Source organism: Salmo salar, chromosome ssa14, assembly GCF_905237065.1.
Source record: "Salmo salar chromosome ssa14, Ssal_v3.1, whole genome shotgun sequence".
NCBI lineage: Eukaryota > Metazoa > Chordata > Actinopteri > Salmoniformes > Salmonidae > Salmo > Salmo salar.
The window spans coordinates 83172764-83191414 of record NC_059455.1 but is presented as its reverse complement, the minus strand read 5'-3'; positions in this window follow the sequence as shown (position 1 = coordinate 83191414).

The window sequence follows — 18651 nt, the reverse complement described above, 5'->3', positions numbered from 1 at the left end:
TGTTGCTACCTACCCTCACCACCTGGGGGCGGCCCGTCAGAAAGTCCAGGATCCAGTTGCAGAGGGAGGTGTTTAGTCCCAGGTTCCTTAGCTTAGTGATGAGCTTTGAGGGTACTATGGTGTTGAACGCTGAGCTGTAGTCAATGAATAGCATTCTCACATAGGTGTTCCTTTTGTCCAGGTGGGAAAGGGCAGTGTGGAGTGCAATAGAGATTGCATCATCTGTGGATCTGTTTGGGCGGTATGCAAATTGGAGTGGGTCTTGGGTTTCTGGGATAATGGTGTTGATGTGAGCCATGACCAGCCTTTCAAAGCACTTCATGGCTACGGACGTGAGTGCTAAGGGTCTGTAGTTATTTAGGCAGGTTTCCTTTGTGTTCTTGGGCACAGGGACTATGGTGGTCTGCTTGAAGCATGTTGGTATTACAGACTCAATGAGGGACATGTTGAAAATGTCAGTGAAGACACTTGCCAGTTGGTCAGCACATGCCTGGAGCACACGTCCTGATAATCCATCTGGCCCCGCAGCCTTGTGAATGTTGACCTGTTTAAAGGTCTTACTCACGTCGGCTACGGAGAGCGTGATCACACAGTCGTCCGGAACAGCTGATGCTCTCATGCATGCCTCAGTGTTGCTTGCCTCGAAGCGAGCATAGAAGTGATTTAGCTCATCTGGTAGGCTCATGTCACTGGGCAGCTCGCGGCTGTGCTTCCCTTTGTAGTCTGTAATCGTTTGCAAGCCCTGCCACATCCGACGAGCGTCGGAGCCGGTGTAGTATGATTCAATCTTAGCCCTGTATTGACACTTTGCCTGTTTGATGGTCCGTCGCAGGGCATAGCGGGATTTCTTGTAAGCATCCTGGTTAGAGTCCCGCATCTTGAAAGCGGCAGCTCTACCCTTTAGCTCAGTGCGAATGTTGCCTGTAATCCATGGCTTCTGGTTGGGGAATGTACGTACAGTCACTGTGGGGACGACGTCCTCAATGCACTTAATGATAAAGCCAGTGACTGATGTGGTGTATTCCTCAATGTCATCGGAAGAATCCCGGAACATGTTCCAGTCTGTGATAGCAAAACAGTCCTGTAGTTTAGCATCTGCTTCATCTGACCATTTTTTTATAGACCGAGTCACTGGTGCTTCCTGCTTTAATTTTTGCTTGTAAGCAGGAATCAGGAGGATAGAGTTGTGGTCGGATTTACCAAATGGAGGGCGAGGGAGAGCTTTGTACGCGTCTCTGTGTGTGGAGTACATGTGATCTAGAATTTCTTTCCCTCTGGTTGCACATTTAACTTGTTGATAGAGATTTGGTAGAACTGATTTAAATTTCCCTGCATTAAAGTCTCCGGCCACTAGGAGTGCCGCCTCTGGGTGAGTGGTTTCCTGTTTGCTTATTTCCTTATACAGCTGGCTGAGTGCGGTCTTAGTGCCGGCATCTGTCTGTGGTGGTAAATAAACAACCACGAAAAGTATAGCTGAGAACTCTCTAGGCAAGTAGTGTGGCCTGCAATTTATCACAATATACTCTACTTCAGGTGAGCAAAATCTAGAGACTTCCTTAGATTCCGTGCACCAGCTGTTGTTTACAAATATGCACAGACCGCCCCCCCTCGTCTTACCGGAGTGTGCTGTTCTATCCTGCCGGTGCAGGATAGAACATGTCGTCATTCAGTCACATGTCGTCATTCAGCCACGATTCCGTGAAACATAGGATATTACAGTTTTTGATGTCCCATTGGTAGGATATTCGTGATCGTACCTCGTCTAGTTTATTGTCCAATGATTGCACGTTGGCGAGTAATATTGACGTTAACGGCAGCTTTCCTAGTTGCCTTCTTCGGGTCCGGACGAGGCATCCCGCTCTTCTTCCTCTGCGTCGCCTCCTTTTGTGAATAATTGGGATGTCTGCCCTGCGGGGTGTTGGAGAATATCGTGTGAGTCCTGCTTGCTGCTGTTGTTGTTGTTGAAAAAATCTTTGTCTAATCCGAGGTGAGTGATCGCTGTCCTGATATCCAGAAGCTCTTTTCTGCCGTAAGATACAGTTGCAGAAACATTATGTACAAAATAATTTACAAATATTGCGAAAAAACACACATAATAGCACAATTGGTTAGGAGACCGTAAAATGGCAGCCATCTCCTCCGGCGCCATCATGAGCTGTTTGATCCTCTGCGACAGTTGTTCCTTTCACCTCCACCCAATCAAACAAATTCTGACCACATTCAGAGTTCTGAATCATTCATTTCCTCATTACCTCTTTTTTTTAATTTTGTCTGATCTCGACTCATTTTGTCTCTATAGAAAGGTGGACATTGAATTTCCCCCTTGGCTCTTGCCTGCCTTTCTCCTTGAAACTTCTTGTTCGTATGTCGGCTCACTGTCCTCAGTGAGCTCATATCCTTGCAGCCTCACAAAACTAGGTTGGACCCATTTCCACACGGGGAGCTGAGAGAAAGAAATTCCCTTGCTGTACGTGGGAGGATTACACTGGGGAAGGTGTGGTAGAAAGAGAGGACTGTTTTGTTCTGAAGGAAGGAGCAGAAGATGATGTAAGAATTGGAAGATATTGCAGTAAACGGATGCTTAATTGGTATTGTTTAATATTTGGCTGTTTTTAATGAAGGCCTGACATTTAGAGATCTTTCACACTGCTGTGACCTTTTAAAATGCACTACAAGGCTGTCTCTCTCTCTCTCTCTCTCAGAAAGAACACTGCTTATTTCCTCCTTGATAACCTGCGAGGCTGGAAAAGAGGAGTCGTTATTTTCTGAAAAGTCTAAATATAATTGAAAGATAATAATTTTGATTCCCAATAATACGCTTCAATTCTGCCATGGGACATGTCAGACGTGAAACCCATTATGTTTTTAAAATGATTATTGTCTGTGAAAAACTAGCACAGTCAGTCATCAGTAATAGTTGAACAATTTGGTCCACATAATATTTTGTCTGTCTGAGTGTGAATGTGGTAGGGCTAGGAGCAGAAACAAGCTATTTTCATTGAAAGGTGATGAATGAACAGTGTTTCTTCTTTTCTCTCACTCTTTTCCCACATTCTCTCTCCTTCTCATTCCCTTTCCTTACCTTCCCTATGTATTCCACCTCTCTCTCTCTCTCTCTCTCTCTCTCTCTCTCTCTCTCTCTCTCTCTCTCTCTCTCTCTCTCTCTCTCTCTCTTTTTCTCTCCAGTGCAGCAGCAGTTGAAGGGGTGTATCTGAAGGCCTGTGACCTGTGGCTGGGCCAGGGGCTGCAACACAGGACATGGGAGCTACCTGCCCCTCCTGCTCGTGTCTTGTGTTGCAGCCAGTGGAACAGTCACACCGCTTAACACCACGAAGATACGCCAAAGAGACCATGTATCATGTCAGCCATGGACACCTCTGGTATTCTCTCCGCTCCTCTCTCCAACGAGTTGTTACCAAGCAACACCCGGGTCCTTTCTCTTGTTTTGTATGTTCAATAGCGAATTAGAATTAAATAAGGTCAACAATGGGGCGGCAGGTAGCCTAGTGGTTAGAGCATTGGGCCAGTAACCGAAAGGTTGCTAGATTGAATCCCCAAGCTGACAAGGTCATTCTGCCCCTGAGCAAGGCAGTTAACCCACTGTTCCTAGGCCATCATTGTAAATAAGAATTTGTTCTTAACTGACTTGCCTAGTTAAATAAAGATTAAATAAAAACATGATGCACCTCTGGGGTGAGGTGAGGTGAGCTGCCTGGCATGCGGTGCCTGGCTGTCTGGGATGGTGTTAATGATCCTTTATCTCCCCCAAGGTTACAGATGAACAGCACAAGAGGAAGAGGCACGAGATTGCCTTTGCTCCCAGCAAACATGGGTGGGGAGAGAGAGAGGAGAGGGTGGGGAGGGGCACACCGGTGTAAATATTCAGCTCATGTTCCCACTCTGCTCCGTGCCTGACTGAGCCTTGTCTGATGACCACGGAATGATGGGGGAGAAGGGGGCATAATTTAAACTTGAGGAAGAAAGTATTTTTCTGACTGGGCTGTCACCTGATTGGAATGTAAATCCAGGGGGCGGTTCATCGCTGTTTTCCATCTAGGGTCCTGAATTGTGTTGTGTCAAAGCAGGGATTGTAAAGAGGCTGTGCAGTGAATGCAGCAGGATGACTATTATATATTGGTCTCTAGCAGCTGTGTGTTTTTTTCTCAACACCAGTGATGCTAGGAGAGTATTTCCACTGAGCTCAGACGTCAGTTAAACGTCTAGTTTCGATTTTGGTTAAGATGTCAACTAATGTGAATTCAACGTGAAATAAACCAAAAAATTCCCTATGCCATTCGATTAAGGTTAAAAGTTTAGTAAAAAAAATATGAAATGGCCTTACGTTGATGACTTTTTGCAAATCAAATCAGTTTTCCATGTTGACTTTTCAGAAACACTTTATGGCAAGTCATGAGATCCTTGGAAACACTCAGTATTCATAGGGCTGATTTTTTTTCATACAATACTTATTGTTGTCTGGAAGAAAGAGATTGTGATTGCATCCCCAGGTACTATGGTCACTGGTATCTATCTCCCCCCTACTATGTTTAGAAAATGAACACAAAATTGCCCATTCACCAACCCCATGTGAATCTATGCTGTGATTAATTGAGGTCATTTCCCTTTGCCGCTGTGTACATGATAGCAATTAGACTTGAATAACCTAAGGCAGTTCCACTTTAAGAAAAGTCATCAAGGATATCTGGGAGATGGAGCTGCTAAGACAGATCTGGCAGATTGCTCATCTCCTGACAGTGCTGAATCTTTTACGAGTTTTCCATACCAGTGCACTTGCCTTCATCTGCAGTGTGCACTTACAGATTGGAGTGAGCTACAGTACATCTACAGACATTCAGGCCAATGTTCATTTCATGTATTTAAAGGAGTCTCAGGTTTTAAATGCAGCCTTGATATGGCTCAACTCTCTCCTGAGAGGAAAAGAGGCATCATCCAAGAACTCTCAGGTTTTAAATGCAGGCTCGATACTCCTTAACTCTCTCCAGAGAAGAAAAGAGGCACCATCCAAGAACTCTCAGCTTTTAAATGCAGGATTGATACTCCTCAACTCTCTCCTGAGAAAACAGCCCACTGGGCAAGAAGTGATTGAATAAATATTCTTTCCATGTCATTTCCAACTTCAAAAATGTATGTGATGATTTTGAATCACTGTGGAAAACTGATTGGATTTGCAAAAAGTCATCAATGTAAGGACATTTCTTAATTTTTTTACCCAACTTTTACCCTAAATTCAAAGGCATGGTGACATTTCTATTTGTATTTTAAGTTGAATTTACGTTTGTTGATAACTCAACCAAGATAAAATCAAAACTAGACGTTGAAATGATGTCTGCGCCCAGAGAGAGTGGGTATTTTAGAGAAACTCTCAGAGAGACATGATAAAAGAGAGAGAGGAGACAGAGAGAGAGAAAGAAAGAGAGACAGCTGTCTGTCTAAAGAGATGCTTTATTCAAATTGAGTCCAAGCAGGCATGCGCTTCAGGGACAGCTGTGACTTGTAACAGTGTTTAAGACCAACCGTGTGGGGTTGGACAGATTATTCCGATAGGGGAAAAAAATGCCTACAAATATTAAGTGAAAAAGTATTGAATACAATGTATGAGGGACCTACTAGGATGTGACTGGCCTTGAAAGACTACAGGCATGCATCCCAAACGGCACCCTACCCCGTTTATAATGCCATTTGGGACGCAGCATGGTGTTGATGTGAAAGAGTTGCAGAGCTCCTGAGAAACTGCCATGTCTGGAAACAAGCAGTCTGTGTCCTATCAGTTAATTTGGGTGGGTTTATTAACCTCCGCTGCCTGCTATTCTTTGTGCGGGACTATTTGCTGTTGTTGCTACGATAGTGTTTGCGCCACAGGTTTTTTTTTTCTTTCTCCTCACAGTCGTGTTGTACCGTTGTAGTTTATTTAGGAGTAGAGATTTCTCCTCCGTGTGTTACGTTTATTTCCCTGTGTGTGGCGACTTCGTTGGGTGTGTTTCCCCACCTGTTGTTGTCGTGTTTGGGACGTTCTAATAAACGTTTGTGCTTCTGGAAATCCTTGCTCTCCTGCTCCTGACTCTTGGGAGGCACGTAACAGGAATGGGACTTCGATCATGTGCTACGCCCCATGAAGTTGATGTCTGCAGTTTGGGGAAATTATGCTCCAAGATTTGAATGAAACCTCCTGCCATCATGAGGTACAGTGATATACCTTTAGGATAGACCTCAAATCTATTTTACATCATTAAAGGTAATAATGAAATGAAAAACACTTTGAAAAATGACAACACAAGATGGAATGATAAAACTGGTTTTCAAAAGGGCAAAGAGCAAATCTATTTTGGTATTTTGGGGGGGGGTACAACACATGTTTGGTATTGCACAGACAAAATGTTTGAACAACTGTCATCATCTCTTAACAGAGGAAAACCACTACCACTAGAATCCAAATAAATGTCCTTACTCATCTCCCAGCGGATACTGTGGCCCCTCACTATCTCCTACAAGGTTTCAGTTCCAATTACTTCCACTTTTCCGGTGGAGGGGCCCAAGGGAGAAAGTATGGGAGGGGATGACAGTGGCCCCTCAGCCTCCCTCCTTGAGCTCAGCCTCCCTCCTCCAGCAGAGGATTTGAGCTGAGTGCTGAGTTATGGGGACAGATTGCTAAGACACAAGGTGACCCTTTGTGATGGCTGCTGCTGCAACACTGCAGACAGTACTGCTGACAGTGACAGGTATATTCACTTTCATGGTTTATTCATCTTGGGTTGCATCCCAAAAAGGCACCTTATTCCCTATGAGCCCTGGTAAAAAGTAGTACACTACATAGGGAATAGGGTGCAATTGTGGACATGACCTTTCAGGCAGGTAACAGAAATGTTGACTAACAGCCTGGAGGGGAGGAGAAGATCCTGAAACACTGTTGCCAAATGCCCAGGGTAATGCAGGCTATTGTCTGTAAGGCTTCTTTCACTATGAAGAGGAAGATAAAATGGTGTCAAGTCACTACATCAGTAAATTGTGAAATGAATGTGTTGTTTTTCTTGTGGAGAGGAAAAATACTATATTTAGAGACAAACTAAGACACACTGTCAAGATACTGGCAGTTTGGTTTTGCATCGTTTCTTCAATGAAGCCACGCGCCCATCTGTCGAGAACCAAATGAGAGGATCATAATATTCAGCAGTAAGGATTTGGATCGTCCAACTGTAACCAAATGATTGACAGCTTGCTTCACAAATGAGGGGGAAATTATAACCCGTGGCGATTTTAGCATGTAAATCTTGGTGTGAAAAAAAGAAATAAAGAAGTGGGGTGCATGCCAGCAAAGCCACTACACAAAACAACACTAAACAATACATTAATTGCACTATAACCTGACAAACGGTGCCCACAAACGGCCTACATAAAGCTGTCCCAACAGCAGTCCCAATATCTTACCACTGCTACTCCTGGCTATCAGCTGAGCCTTGTCTGGCAGCGAAACAGTTCATTCAGCCTCATTTACTGCCTTAAAAAAAAACATAGCTGATATGGCTGACTTGCTTAAACAAATGTGGTTTCTAATGACAATTGAGATGTACAAACTATGGCATAAGGGGAAGACAAGCGGATAAGAGGCAATCTGTAATTTCTACTCGATGAGCGAGCTAGGATGGACATAGTCAATATAACTATTTGTTTAGCACTTTTGAAATGTACAGCGACAGAATTCAGAACATGGGCCATTCTTACAAGTCAGAACCGTAGGATAAATAGGGGGGCATATAAGCAGACAATGAATGCTCTTACAATATTCAATGATTACATGTTTCTAAAACAGGTTAAAGGCTACATGTGCACCACCAACTCAGAACAGTAGGCGAAATTAAGAGGGGTAAATAGACCAAATTATTAGGGTGAGGCACATGGGCTACTAACATCTTACTACACAACATACACTTAGTATTACTTTCTTAGCTACAGTATACATATCTTCCTGGCATATTACATCATTTATGCAGCATACAATACATTTTTGGCCTCACCTTGTTGTGCTGTGCCCAATTGAACAGGAAGGTGGTGCGGCAGTCTTTCTTGGGCAAATTTTGTCATCAAAGTCTGGCATTCTCTGGATTTATGGTGCTTTCAAAACAACTGGGAACTCTGACAAAAAACAAGGTTGAATCATGATGACGTCATTGATCTTCAGGTTGTAGTTCTAGAAAGAGGCCAGATTTACAATTCCGAGTTGGATGACCGTTCAAAACGTATTTTCCCAGTCGGAGCTCGTTTATTCCCGACATCCCAGTTGTCTTGAACTCACTGAAGTCAAGTTTTTTTTCGCAGTTCCGAGTTAACAGTTGTTTTGAGCGCGGCATAAATCATGCTTCATTGACAGCATGGCCCATGTTGAATGTTTATCATTTTAAACTTGGAAAAGAGACCCTTAATCCCAGATTTGGGACCACACAGCCACTCCACTGAATAGCAGGCTAGTGATTGCTTTGCAATGCTTGAAGTTAACGTTAGCCACTGTCACTGATTCCTTTCAAACCACTCATTGTTGAATTTGGGATTTCCAACTGTTGTGTAATGTTTATGTCTAATGGCCGATGAGCACCGATACGTTTTATGTAGAATTTCTCTTCACTATTTCTCTTCATATGACAAGGATTAAAAAAGATTTGCCAGTTGTGGTGGAAATTCTACCTTTGCCTCTCCTCGTTATTAGTTAAAGTCAATAATCAATCAAGGTATTACTTTTATTAAAAACGTATTATAATAGGAGGCTTGTCGCCCCACCCCCGCATGTGAAGTGGAGTGAGAGCCTAAAACCAGAGTACAGAAGCATTTATATAGTCAAGCTACCCCATGCAAGCATCTGCAAAACACGTCACCCTATGTATCCGTATGTGTGTGTGTGAGGGGGGAACAACTGGGTGAAAAGGTTGCCTCAGTCTGTCGCAACTGAGTGAGGACAACAAGGGCCAGAATGACAGGAAGTCACTCCAGACATACTTCCTCTAACAGTTGCTCAACGGTTCCCCCAAGTGCCTTTGACTGTCGGCCCATATGATGCATGGTCGTACTGGTCACACGCACACACAAAAACATGAACCGTTCGCCCAGAAACAGGCTCCAAAACAGAACAATAGCTCTATCACTGGTGTGCAGAATATAACACTTTTCCCTGTCTAGGATCAAGAGGAACCAGTCAGTTTCTGTCATATTCTTGGCTGAGTGCCCAGATATCATTGCCCATTATACACACACAGAACAGTTAGAACAGGCCTCTCTTAATGCACACACACACTTTTCTTATCTTATATGAGTTAGTTTATTTAACTATCTCAAGTCCAATGCCTAGGCTTAAAGAAGGATATTTTAGTAGACAAGCATTAGTAGGGTTTAACAGAACATTTCCCTCACATAGTAGCTTGTCGACTTGATTCATGATGATGACTGCTAGCTAAGATTTTGAAAGTATGATCTTGACATGATCAGTCCAATCAAGCTACTGTACATATAACGTGATTTGACATCATTTTATCTGTGGACAATGACCTTGAGCCTTCTTGGATGGGCACTTCTAATGTAACTCCATGGCAGCACCCATAGAGTTTCTAGCTCTCCCCTTAGACTTGGCGGTGACGTAGTGTCCTCATGAGTGACAGAACACTGAGCCAATCACGGCGCAAAGCTCCGTATTTTCTGCTGCCTTGCCCCAACACCACAGAAAGCACTGAGCTAGGATGAAACACCTGCATTTTGGAGGTGCCTTAGTCAAGAAAACAATGTTTGTATGTGGTATTATTAACTCAATGACAGATTATTTTTTTTTTACATTGTTTACAAACTGATATGTGACATACAGTTTACATTTACATTTAAGTAATTTAGCAGACTATACAGATTATACAGTTGAAGTCGGAAGTTTACATACACCTTAGCCAAATACATTTAAACTCCGTTTTCACAATTCCTGACATTTAATCCCAGTAAAGATTCCCTGTCTTAGGTCAGTTAGAATAACCACTTTATTTTAGGAATGTGAAATGTCAGAATAATAGCAGAGAGTGATTTATTTCAGCTTTTATTTATTTTATCACATTCCCAGTGGGTCAGAAGTTTACATACACTCAATTAGTGTTTGGCAACATTGCCTTTAAATTGTTTAACTTGGGTTGAATGTTTCAGGTTGCCTTCCACAAGCTTCCCACAATAAGTTGGTGAATTTTGGCACATTCCTCCTGACAGAGCTGGTGCAACTGAGTCAGGTTTGTAGGCCTCCTTGCTCGCACACGCATTTTCAGTTCTGCCCACACATTTTCTATGAGATTGAGGTCAGGGCTTTGTGATGGGCACTCCAATACCTTGACTTTGTTGTTCTTAAGCCATTTTGCCACAACTTTGGAAGTATGCTTGGGGTCATTGTCCATTTGGAAGACCCATTTGCGACCAAGCTTTAACTTCCTGACTGTTGTCATGAGATGTTGCTTCAATATATCCACACAAAGCACCCCCACAACATGATGCTGCCACCCCCGTGCTTCACGATTGGGATGGTGTTCTTCGGATTGTAAGCCTCCCTCTTTTTCCTCCAAACATAATGATGGTCATTATGGCCAAACATATATACTTTTGTTTCATCAGACCAGAGGACATTTCTCCAAAAAGTATGATCTTTGTCCCCATGTCCAGATGCAAACCGTAGTCTTGCTTTTTTATGACAGTTTTGGAGCAGTGGCTTCTTCTTTGCTGAGCGGCCTTTCAGGTTATGTCGATATAGGGCTCGTTTTACTGTGGATATAGATACTTTTGCACCTGTTTCCTCCAGCATCTTCATAAGGTCCTTTGCTGTTGTTCTGGGATTGATTTGCACTTTTCACACCAAAGTACGTTCATCTCTAGGAGACAGAACGCGTCTCCTTCCTGAGCGGTATGACGGCTGCGTGGTCCCATGGTGTTTATACTTGCGTACTATTGTTTGTACAGATGAACGTGGTACCTTCAGGCATTTGGAAATTGCTCCCAAGGATGAATCAGACTTGATGAGGTCTACAATTATTTTTCTGAGGTCTTGGCTGATTTCTTTTGATTTTCCCATGATGTCAAGCAAAGATGCACTGAGTTTGAAGGTAGGCCTTGAAATACACCAGGTACACCTCCAATTGACTCAAATGATGTCAATTAGCCTATTAAAAGCTTCTAAAGCCATTACATAATATTCTGGAATTTTCCAAGCTGTTTAAAGGCACTGTCAATTTAGTGTATGTAAACTTCTGACCCACTGGAATTGTGATACAGTGAATTATAAGTGAAATAATCTGTCTGTAAACAATTGTTGGAAAAATGGCTTGTGTCATGCACAAAGTAGATGTCCTAACCGACTTGCCAAAACTATAGTTTGTTAACAAGAAATTTGTGGAGTGGTTGAATAGCAAGTTTTAATGACTCCAACCTAAGTCTATGTAAACTTCAGACTTCAACTGTATATATATATATTATTATTATTTTTGCTAAAAATGTGGGGCTCAGAATCTGCCCTGAATGACGTCACCGATTATAACTCATAGCCTACTGGCAACATTTAGAGGTAGGCCCTGTGAAATCTTATTCTACAGTGGGTTGTGCTGTTTCAACTGGGTTAGGATTATCAGACTGGAAAAGTGAAATATGAAAAAAGATTTTCAGTCATGCACTGGCAGACAGTTCGAGAGAGTAAAAATTGCAGCGCATCCGATTGATATTTGCTAGTGGGCTGAGGATGTAGGTATATTTACGAGGCCAGAGGCAATTTAAGCAGTTCAGTGAGAGCTTGCTCTGAACGATTTTATTGTCCCTGTGTTTTGATAGATGTGACGAGGGATGGAAGCGGTAGGAACACTTCCAGCAGTGTTATCAGGTGCAAACAGAAGGAGTCAGGATCTCCGACTCCACAGGGGTAAGACATCAGAGGGCACACGCTTCCCGGTTCCCGCGTCACCGTCACCGCCACCGGGCCGTGACTCATCCAGTTGGCATTAACAATGATGAGCTCCCCAGTGTGCTAGGTCGGGGGAGAGAAACGGCACTTGACTCCGGATCGAATGTTCCTCTAATACTCTTGGCCGTAACTACATATAAGGACACCGAGGTCTGTACCTTGATAATTGATTCAAGAAAAAAAAAGTATATATTTGTTTTAATTTCATCTTTATTTAACTGTGTAGGCCAGTTGAGAACAAGTTCTCATTTACTGCGACCTGGCCAAGATAAAGCAAAGCAGTGCGACACAAACAACAACACAGAGTTATACATGGAATAAACAAACGTACAGTCAATAACACAATAGAAAAGTCTATATACAGTGTGTGCAAATGAGGTAAGATTAGGGAGGGAATGTTAAGTCCTGACCAGTGAAAGAGGTCGTTTGCCATAGTAGAATGATCAGGGCAGGGGGGGTTTGTTTTGTATGTATTTTGGGTTTTCTGTTTCTATGTGGGTTTGTTCTAGTTATCTATTTCTATGTATTGGTTTTCATGTTCGGCCGGGTATGGTTTCCAATCAGAGGCAGGTGTCTTTCGTTGTCTCTGATTGGAAGCCATACTTAGGCAGCCTGTTTTTCCTTTTGGGTTGTGGGTCGTTTTTTTCCGTTTTAGTTTTAGTACCTGACGGGACTGTTGTTGGTCGTTTTCTTGTTTTGCTGTTTGAAGTGTTTTCATGAAAGAATTAAGAATGAGCACTATCCACGCTGCGTCTTGGTCTCCATTCCATGACCCCTGTGACAGGTAAGGCAATAAATAGGCCATAATGGCGAAATAATTACAATAAACACTGGAGTGATGTGCAGACGATGAATGTACAAGTAGAGATACTGGGGTGCAAAGGTGCAAAAAAACAAAAACAATATGGGGATGAGGTAGTTGGGTGGGCTATTTACAGATGGGCTATGTACAGGTGCAATGATCTGTAAGCTGCTCTGACAGCTGATGCTTAAAGTTAGTGAGGGAGATAGTTGTCTCCAGATTCAGTGATTTTTGCAATTCATTCCAGTCATTGGCAGCAGAGAACTTGAAGGAAAGGCGGCCAAAGAGGAATTGGCTTTGGGGGTGACCAGTGAAATATACCTGCTGGAGCGCGTGCTACGGGTGGGTGCTGCTATGGTGATCGGTGAGCTGAGATAAGATGGGGCTTTACCTAGCAAAGACTATATATATAGTACCAGTCAAAAGTTTAGACACACCTACTCATTTTTTTTTTTTTTTACTATTTTCTACGTTGCAGAATAAAAGTGAAGACATCAAAACTATGAAATAACACACATGGAATCATGTAGTAACCTATAAAGTGTTTGGTTACTACATGACGCCCCACAAGACGCCTCACAAGTCCTCAAATGGCAGCTTCATTAAATAGTGCCCGCCTCACAAGTCCTCAACTGGCAGCTTCATTAAATAGTACCTGCAAAACACCAGACTCAACGTCAACAATGAAGAGGTGACTCCAGGATGCTGGCTTTCTAGGTAGAGTTGCAAAGAAAATGACATATCTCAGACTGGCCAATAAAAAGAAAAGATTAAGATAGGCAAAAGAACAGACACTGGACAGAGAAACTCTGCCTGGAAGGCCAGCATCCCGGAGTCGCCTTTTCACTGTTAACATTGAGACTGGTGTTATGCGGGTACTATTTCATTAAGCTGCCAGTTGAGGACTTGTGAGGCGTCTGTTTCTCAAACTAGACACTCTAATGTACTTGTCTTCTTGCTCAGTTGTGCACCGGGGCCTCCCACTCCACTTTCTATTCTGGTTAGGGCCAGTGTGCGCTGTTCTGTGAAGGGAGTATTACACAGCGTCGTACGAGATCTTCAGTTTCTTGGCAATTTCTCGCATGGAATAGCATTTCTCAGAACAAGCATAGATTGACGAGTTTCAGAAGAAAGGTCTTTGCTTCTGGCCATTTTGAGCCTGTAATTGAACCCACAAATGCTGATGCTCCAGATACTCAACTATCTTAAAGAAGGCCAGTTTTATTGCTTCACGTCCTGACCAAAACGAATACAATTGCTCCCTCTGCTGGTCAGGACGTGACAGTACCCCCCCCCCCCCTCAAGGTGCAGACCCCGGAATGCACCTTAAAAAAGAAAACACCAAAAAATCCCCAATACCCCAACAAAACCAATAAACAATAACCCCTAAACAATAAGGGAGGGAAGGGAGGGTGGCTGTCGTCAACGACGGCACTGTGCTACACCCTCCCTCCCCAACCCACCTATCCTGGAGGTGGCTCAGGTGCAGGACGTGGACCTCGCTCCACCTTCGGCGTCGCCCACTTCGGTGGCTCCGATAGCTGCGCCGGGCAGACGGGCCACTTGGGCTGACCCTGGCAGACGGACCACTCTGGCTGGGCCGGAGGACATGCGGGCCACTCGGGCTGGGCCGGAGGGCAGTCGGGCCACTCTGGCAGCTCCGGGCAGTCGGGCCACTCTGGCAGCTCCGGGCAGTCGGGCCACTCTGGCAGCTCCGGGCAGTCGGGCCACTCTGGCAGCTCCGGGCAGTCGGGCCACTCTGGCATCTCCGGGCAGACGCACTCTGGCAGCTCCTGACTAGCGGGCGGCTCTGGCGGCTCCTGACTAGCGGGCGGCTCTGGCGGCTCCTGACTGGCGGGCGGCTCTGGCGACTCCTGACTGGCGGGCGGCTCTGGCGACTCCTGACTGGCGGGCGGCTCCGGCGACTCCTGACTGGCGGGCGGCTCTGGCGACTCCTGACTGGCGGCGGCTCTGGCGACTCCTGACTGGCGGGCGGCTCTGGCGACTCCTGACTGGCGGGCGGCTCTGGCGACTCCTGACTGGCGGGCAGCTCTGACGTGCCAGCCTGGAGACACGCACCTCCATGCTAGTGCGTATAGCGGGAAACACCGGACCGTAGAGGCGCACTGGCGGTCTTGAGCACAGGGTTGGCATCACCCCTTCAGGCTCGATGCTTACTTCGCCCTGGCACATGCGGGGCGCTGGTACTGTGCCTACCGGCCTGAAAATCCCAGGCCTCACCACAGCCCCAACCCCAAAGCACGGGACCTGTCCACCCTGTCTCTGCCCTACAAGGGTACGGGGAGCTGGCCTGGGGCTCCAATCTCGCCCCGCCAAACAGCCCTTGTGCCCCCCCCAAAAAAGTTATTGGGGCTGCCTCTCGGGTTCCCTTAGTTCCCTTAACTTGTCATCCCAGAATCTTCGCTCCTTTTGCCAAGTCCATCCATCCACACTGTTCTCCTGTGGCTCCCTCCTCTTCCGCTGCTTGGTCCTTTTGTGGTGGGTAGTTCTGTCACATGTATCGTAGTGGAGAGAAGACCAAGGCGCAGCGGGAATGTGAATACTCATACTTTTAATAAACTCAAGTAAGGCATCCACAGGAAAATAACAATAAACACGACAACAGGAACAGTTTTGCAGGCTCACAAAACGCAGTGCAAAAACAACTACCCACAACCCCAAAGAAAAACACACACTACTATATAGGACTCCCAATCAAAGGCAACTCAACACACCTGCCTTCAATTGGGAGTCCAATCACCAACACAACACTTAACACACACAAAAACCCTGCCACGTCCTGACCAAAACTAATACAATTGCTCCCTCTGCTGGTCAGGATGTGACAGCTTCTTTAATCAGGACAACAGTTTTCAGCTGTGCCAACATAATTGCAAAAGGGTTTTCTAATGATCAATTAGCCTTTGAAAACGATAAACTTGGATTTGCTAACACAACGTTCCATTGGAACACAGGAGTGATGGTTGCTGATAATGGGCCGCTGTACACCTATGTAGATATTCCATAAAATATCTGCCGTTTCCAGCTACAATGGTCATTTACAACATTAATAATGTTGTCATGACGTTGGCCTGTGGGTAAGGTGTATGTACCCCCCATAAATACCTTTCTCCCTTCCTTCCCTCTCTCTCTGACTCTACTGAAGGACTCTTGAATAGCCTTTGTTAAACATAGAGAGTCTGTGAACATCAAACAAGTGGGGGGGAAAGGAACCATATTTCGGTAATAGAACCAGTTGAAAATATGCTTTGGTACTTAATGTATATGATGTCTGTTCGGTTGTCATCTGAGACATTATGACTGATGACAGGATGACATAAACTGTATCTGAGAAAGTCTACACATTCTAGTTATCAGATTCACATGGAATTGTTGTGCAAATTAAATGTTTGAATATGAAACTATTTGTGATAAGATTAAATGTAATTTTAGCTTCCAAATGAGAGAATTGGGTTTTCGTAAGGTTAGAGCCCTGCTCAATCAGTGGCCCGCCCCTGTGAAGAGACATGGGTTATAAACTATGAAACACATCCTTCTCTCCCTCCACTATATAAGCCCTTGACGAAAATGTAACCTCCTGTTCCGAGGACGATAGGATGACGGTCCATACTTTAAAAAGGACTAACATGTCAACTACAGAACTAAGCCAACCTCAGCGTGAGCTTTGGTTGTGAATGGTATGAACTTTGAACTATTATTCACTAAAGAAGTGAGACCTCCTAGCCGTTGAGTTAGCAACAGCAGCTGTAAAACACGGGCTAGAAAAGGACGGACGGCGTATCCAGTCTAACACACAATGAAGATACTACAACGTATTCAATTTACCACCAGAGACATTCTTCCGAGGACAGGAAGATCTCTGTTGGCCAACACGGCCAGCATCTACGACAAACCTACCGAAGCGCAGCTCAGAGTACATTTTTATTGCATTTTCCTTTTCCAAATGGGCGGTAATTTAGAATGCATAAGATACTATATTTACGATAGCACAGCTACTCCCTTTGTTCCTCAGTCTTCCCGCTCTTTCATTCAAGCCCAACCCCCTCTCTTTGTGTAACAAGCCGTCATGTCGGCTCCGTCCACCAGGGACGTTTTCTGTATGACATAATTTGCATTCTGTGTATATGTAATTCTGTGTGATTAGTTAGGTATTTAGGAAATAAATAATTAAACCCAATTTTGTATTGCTGATTCAACTTGTTAGCCAGGGTTCGTGAAGATAACCAAGAATTTACAACTTTCAGATGAGACTGAAATAAGGTGACGATTAATATTGACTGTTATTGATGTAAAATATTACTAGGTCTTTCAGAGTTTATTCGGAAGATAACAGCTCTATAAACACTCTTTGGTGGTGCCCCGACTTTCTAGTTAATTACATTTACATGATTAGCTCAATCAGGTAATATTAATTACAGAGAAAGGATTTTATAGAATAGCATGTCATATCAGTTAATCCGGCATAGCCAAAGACACCACAATGTATACACTGTATTTCTAATCAATTCGATGTTATTGTAATGGAATAAATGTTATTTTCTTTCAAAAACAAGGAAATGTCTAAGTGACCCCAAACTTTTGAACGGTTGTGTAACTCTGGGTCTTCCTTTCCTGTGGAGGTCCTCATGAGAGCCAGTTTCATCATAGTGCTTGATGGTTTTTGCGACTGCACTTGAAGAAACGTTCAAAGTTTTTGTGGGCAAAGCTGTCATCAAGGCAAATGTTGGCTACTTTGAAGAATCTCAAATATAAAATATATTTAGATTTGTTTAACACTTTTTTTTGTTACTACGTGATTCCATATCTGCTACTTCATAGTTTTGATGTCTTCACTATTATTCTACAATTTAGGAAATAGTAAAAATAAAGAAAAATCCTTGAATGAGTAGGTGTGTCCAAACTTTTGTCTGTGTAACGGTTGTCGTCGGATTGAGACCAAAACGCAGCGGGTATATGTGTACTCATCTTCTTTTATTACGGAAAGAAGGAAAAAAACAAAATAAACACGTACACCAAAAGAAACACAATGACGACTAAACAGTCCTGTAAGGCCATAAGCTATACACGGAACAATCTCCCACAAACACTAAACCAAACACATACCCATATATAGGACTCTCAATCAGAGGCAACGAGAAAACACCTGCCTCCAATTGAGAGTCCAACCCCAATAAACTAGACATACAAAAGACTAGAGACCACATAGAAATACAAACATAGAACATTACCCAAAAACCCGGAAATAATAAATCAAACACCCTACTAAATAAACTTCCTTATATGAACTGTAACTCAGTAAAATCTTTGAAATTGTTGAGTGTTGCGTTTATATTTTTGTTCAGTAAATCAAGGTGTCTTTACTTTTACTCAAGTATGATAGTTGAGTACTTTTTTCACCACTGCACTGAGATATGAGAAGAATGTAGTTGAACTAAAGTGTATTCAAAATTCACGGGTGCCTCTTTACATTATGTGTGCCAGTTCCTTCAGGTCTAAGACAACCATAAATAGTAAACAAGTACCACTTCAAAAAGCTCTCATACCTTCCAGTAGAGTCTGTCAAATGCAACTGAGAAAGAGCCAGTCATATGCAGCAATAGAACTAGCTCTCACATCTCTGCACAGATCCAAGCAGATCCCTAAAGAAGAAAGCTGGCCATTTGCCTGCCTTTCTTCCAAAGGATTCTTACTTACTGTAGAACTTTCTTTGAGGCACAGTCTTCCTAAACAGCTTGCCCACAAGCTTCACACCTCCTTCTCTCCACCTACCCCCTTTGTGTCTCTTATAAATGACACAAACAGCTCACAGACTTCGATGTGTTGCCAGGACAACGGGATGAGAGCCTTGGGGAGTTTG